At 37.9% G+C, this 5,571-nt stretch overlaps 1 protein-coding gene across 1 annotated transcript in view; it reads right to left on the bottom strand.

The window, feature by feature from the left end:
• LOC103727085 (hyaluronidase-4-like) overlaps positions 1–1,122 on the bottom strand; it is a 25,192-nt gene extending 24,070 nt beyond the window's left edge. The window contains exon 1 of the mRNA XM_008824876.1: positions 1,099–1,122. The gene's annotated coding sequence lies outside the window, so the exon portion shown is untranslated. The remainder of the gene's footprint in view (positions 1–1,098) is intronic.
• Positions 1,123–5,571: the final 4,449 nt, after the last annotated feature.

The following is a 5,571-nucleotide window of genomic DNA, read 5'->3' as shown; positions in this document are numbered from 1 at the left end:
TTACTTTAAGATTTCATTTCTCCAATAGAATTAATGACTTAAGATTTCTTTTTCATGATATTTTGTAGTTATCCTTTCTTTTCTGGAAAAATCTATTTATACATGCATGTTTCTATTTATCCTTTTCCCAAATGGTAAAAGAGTTCTCTTATAAAGTGGCTACTAAATATCATTTTTAAATGTTCAGTCATTTAATATTATCAGTATTTAGAAAAGCTTTAAATTTAATTTCATCTTTAAAAATATTCATTTTCTGGCAGGCCTGGTGGTACACGCCTGTAGTCCCAGCACTTGGGAGGCAGAAGCAGGCGGATATCTGTGAGTTCCAGGCCAGCCTGGTCTATATACTGAGTTCCAGGACAGCTAGGGCTTACAGGGAGACCCTGTCTCAAAAAGACCAAAAAAAATTCATTTTCTGAATCTTTTCAATGTTACATGTTTTCTAAGAACTGAAGTATCTGTTGTAAATAAAAACTCTCTACTATTAATCATTAGAGTGGATATAATAATGATAAAATGAATTATAAAAGAAACATATTTGAAGATTATGAAAATGATTATTTTTATTAAATAAACTTCTACTGGAAAGGAAATCATTAGCATGATGAATTTTTCAAAGCTATCAGTTATAAATATATTAAAACTGTGGATCTCTCATAAAGCCACACAGACCATGGCTTTGTTGCAGTTAGTTTCCTAGCCTACTTTGTGGAATACAATTTAAAGCTGTCACCAGTAAAGTATTAAGTCATGATAATTCAGCATATTTCAAAAAGTTGCTTTTCCAAAAAACTATGCACATAAAAGAGAAACAAAACCAGCCTTGACTAGTGATAAAAGTATTTTCAGATCTATAATAAATAGAAAATTAACTAAAATTTCATTTACAACTCTCAGTGACAGATGTATTTTTTAAGGTACTGGATTCCCCAAAACAGCTCAGGTTTTTGAAAAGAACTTCACTGGAACAGTAAAGTTAGGCTAAAACAGAAATTGCAATATTCAAATAAATGAAAATTAGTTTTCTTCTAACTGCTCTAAGAAGACATTTCTAAAAGCAATCTTAAAAGTTTTCCAACAGAACAAAGTATAGTTTACCTTTCTTTTGTTTGCTGCTGGTCCTTTAGTCACCTGATGTAAAGCAGAGGCTGAACCACAAGGGTGCCCTGCCGGTCCAGGAAAACCTGTCATTACAGGGCTGACTCAGTCCTCCAAGCTAAACTGGAGGCTTGCATTAAATCTCTTTTTAACCAAAGTCAGGCAACCTTCAAACCATCTTAGTATAAGGGACTATTGCTTTCTGAAATTTTTCAATTTAAATTCACTGAGTTAAGAAGGAAGAAAAAAAACTGATTGAGACTTCAGTTGGAAAACAAGGATGTAAAGAAATTTGTCTAAAGACTTCCAGATTAAACAGTGAACGGGATCAAAGGCTTTGTGTAATATAACATATGTTATTTTTAAAATGGATCCCAAGTGTTAGCCTTGATAATAATGGGACAATTGGCTTTTAGTGGGGCATTAAATATTATCCTGAGAAAATACATGAATTAGTCAGGACTAATGGCTCAAGGTGGTAGATTGAGCACATGTGTTTATTTAGTGTATAATTTTTACATGTCATTAGAAAAATAAATATAAAGCTGAGCACAGAAAAGGGTCATAGGGCACATACTATAAACAGATGAAATTGAATAATTCAGGAAACACAGGATAGTCAAAGACAGCAAATAAGGTCTGTAATTTTTAAAAAGTTACTTTAGAGGCCTGAGCTATTCCTTCCATTACAAAGAGAAATGCTAAGATTTAAAAAAAAAAAAAATTAAGTGGATGTGGATGGAAGGCCAATTACTAGAGCAGTCAGTTGGAGTACTGTGTACAGATCACAGAACCAGTCAGACCACTCAGCCTCCCAAAAGCCTGTGGAAAGCAAGTGGGACAGATACTTGACCTCCGAATATCAAAATAGCTCTTTCTACACAGGGTTCCACTTGTGTGTTGGATCAAATATAAAAGCAGAATTAAAACGGAGCTAGCTGGTCTCCCCAGGGAGCTCAGGAGGCAGAAAGAAAGGCTGTTCAGCTCTTCAGGGAATTACTCCTCTCCCACATTAATTTTCTCCTTACTTTGATAATTATGGGAGTTCCTACCAACCTGCCTGTTTTCCACTCATGTGCACCTGATGGAATGTTACTTGTCAAACTGCCCCAACTGTTGTCACAGAGTCCTTCTCCCATGCAAAACAAGAATTCTGTGGAGGAAAAAACTCAAACACAGGGAGTGGCATTCTTACAATAGATTCCTGACCAACGATGTGAAAGAGATGGAGCTAAGGAAGGGAACAACTGATCCTAGAGAGAAAGGAGTAAAAGGAAATTTCTAACAGCAGCAATCATTTTAAAAATAAAACAAAACAATCAGGCCAGGTCCAGAGACAGAAGCAGGAGAATCCTGAGTTCAAGGCCATAGGGAGATTCTGTCTCATAAAATAATGAAATAACACCCCAAATGATATGTTTAAGATGCTACTGAATCTTAGTGAGACTACTATAGAAAAAGATGAGTGATATTTATGGCCCAAAAGAAGTGTTTGAAGTTAATGAGTGTCAAAATATGGTAGGGATTAAGCTACAGAAGAAATGTGAACAAGTTTTTAGCACAAAACAAAAGCTCCAAAAACCTTAAGACTCTCTGAGAGCAAAGCAACAGGAACACTGGTGTAGAACAGCCAAGACTCGTCTCATAGAAATGTCATAAATGAACAGGGAACATGAGATCCAGGAAATCACTTGAAAAAATATTAAAAGGAAACCATCCTGAGCCAAAGACGAGTCTATATTTGAAGAGAACTTGAGAAAGCTTTGTAAAGAATACCTTCCACATTAAAAATAAACATTGCACAAATTTACTGAGAACCAAAAGGTGTGATTATAACATACCGTTTGTGAGATGGAAATGTGCATTCTTTCTGATTTAAAAAAATGTGTTGTAACTAATTAGTAACTGAGAAAATAAGTGGCTAATTGAAAGGTGGTGTTTAAATAAAGGATGTGAGGCTGAAGAGATGCCTCAGCGATTAAGAGCACTGACTGGTCTTGCAGAGGACCCAGGTTCAATACTCAGCACCCACATTGTGTCTAACAACTGTCCACAACTCTAGTTCCAGGGGATCCAACACCCTCTTCTGACCTCCATGAGCACTGCACGACTTGGGTGCAGTTACACACACACATTCAATATACTCATACACATAAAAAATAGATAAAATATTTAAAATAAATAAAGGTTGCTATGACTGTTGAACAATGAATGGGAGGTAAAGAAAGAATGGGTCCTTGGGCAGTAGATAACAATGAAATTCAGGGGACACAGGTCAGACACATGCCCTCTGTGGGTTTCTGACACATAACCTTACCATCTTACAAGATCTGCTTCCTTTACTACAGTGATGTGGTACTCCGTATTTGACCTCAGATGATCCTTTTGTGCATTTCCCTTGGAAAATTATCTTAACTAAATATGAAAGACAGAAACGTGTATTTGTCATTGGGTTTAATATAATAACGTCTCATTTTCAGGAGGCAGTTGGTTCAGTCTGGAAGCATCCAAAGTAAGTGACCATGAAAATTGAGTGTTCCTCAAAACCTGCATTTGACCTCAGAAGACTTTACAAATAAATTTTAAAGAATCTGGTATTAGAAATATGACCACTCCTTTTATTTCACTGTATTTTACTTTCTATCACAAGTAAAGTGAAATTTAATAATATTCTTATTTAGAAAATAGTAACAGGTCCTGTTTTCTTCTATTGATTTATCATGTTTTCCCTTTTGCATACCTCAGTCCTTTTATATGTCCTAATTATTTACAAGGCACAGCAAGCTTAAATCGTGGATGTATGCCTACAATATCTTTGCGTATTAATTGGCAGCTGAACAAAATTGGGCATTCCTCTATTTTTCTCTCCGTATTTATTTTCTTCGTCTTCAAAATGTTGGTAATATTTTGGCCTTTCCCTCCATTTTAGAAATGACTTCAGAATCTAAATTCTGATATAATCATTAGTTTATCATTGAGTTCCAAAAGGTAACCAAGAACATTGGCAATAGCCTGTGATGTTTAGGGGGTCTACAGGGCCTCACTGGTCAACAGTTACAAAAGAGGTAGCCTATTCCTGGCAGTGGGCTTTTGTTTGTTAACCTGTGGAATCTAGTAGGCATATTGCTTCCCTGTTATTGGATAACTCAATTTAAACTCTTTATATACACGTGTGCATGTGTATGTGTTTTAGGAATTTTCTGCAATAGCAGGTTTCCATATAATTTTTTCAAATGGCCTTTAGTGTTAGTACCCTTTCCTGCATTCCCTCCTCTACCTTGCCCTCCCTTCCCTAACCCCATCTAACCCTTCCTGTTCCTTTATTCCCTTTTAATTCTTTATACCCTCCCATGAAAGACCCCCCTCCCATGATGCCTAACTAATTTCCTGGCCTCTATGATTATAGCAAATGAAACACATATACCTAAAGACTCAAAGTTAACATTCACAAATGAGGGAAAACATGCAGCTTTTTTCTGTGTCTGAATTGCCTCACTCAGAATGACTGTTTCCAGCTCCATCCATTTAACTGCAAGTTTCATAATTTCACTTTTCTTACAAGCTGAGTAATATTGTATTATGAGAATATGCCACATTTTCATTGTTCACTCATCAGTTGATATAGATCTTGGCTGTTTTCATTTCCTGGCTATTGATAATAGAGCAGCAATGAACATGACTGAGCAGATATCTCTACAGTAAGAGAGACTCCTTTGGGTATTTGCCTAAAAGTGGTATAGCTGGATCATGTGATAGATCTAATTATAGCTTTTTGAGGAAACCCCACACTGATTTTCATAGTGGCTGTGTCTATTGGAAATCCCACCAGCAGTATTGTGTTCCCCTTTTCCAGTATCCACATCTGCATTTGTCATCATTTTTTAATCTTATCCATTCTGACTGGGGTAAGATGAAATCTCAAGGTAATTTTAATTTCCCTGATGGCTAAGGATTTTGAACATTTAAAAAAATATTTCTGGCTAACTCTCCTAGCCTGCACTACTATCCTCAGGCCTCTTGGGGTAAGTCTATAGCGCAGCCCTCCCCCCCCCAGGCCCCCCTAAGCCACATTCCCCCTTCCACCCCCCCCCCCGCCGTTCTATACTCCTAGTTTGGGCCCTGCACCATTCCTAGTCTTGGGGCCCCAGACACCTGGGGAACCAACACTGCTTCCTGATCCTTCTCACCCAGACCAACTCAGTTCCTTTCTTGGGCCCCAGGAGCACCGCTTCTGGTCCTGGCCCTGCCCTCACCTCTCTCTGCTTCCCTGGGCCTGCACCACCGACTAACTCTTCTAGCCTGCACTACAAGCCTCAGACCTCTTGGGGTAAGTCTATAGCGCAGCCCTCCGAGCCGGGGCTCCCTAAGGCTCACTAAGCCACATTCACCCTTCATCCTTGCCGACGTTCTATACTCCTAGTTTGGGCCCTGCAACATTCCTAGTCTTGGGGCCCCAGACACCTGGGGAACCAA

Source organism: Nannospalax galili, unplaced genomic scaffold (assembly GCF_000622305.1).
Source record: "Nannospalax galili isolate Female #2095 unplaced genomic scaffold, S.galili_v1.0 scaffold449, whole genome shotgun sequence".
NCBI lineage: Eukaryota > Metazoa > Chordata > Mammalia > Rodentia > Spalacidae > Nannospalax > Nannospalax galili.
Note: the sequence above shows the minus strand (reverse complement) of the source record. Positions and strands in the feature narration are given on the sequence as shown.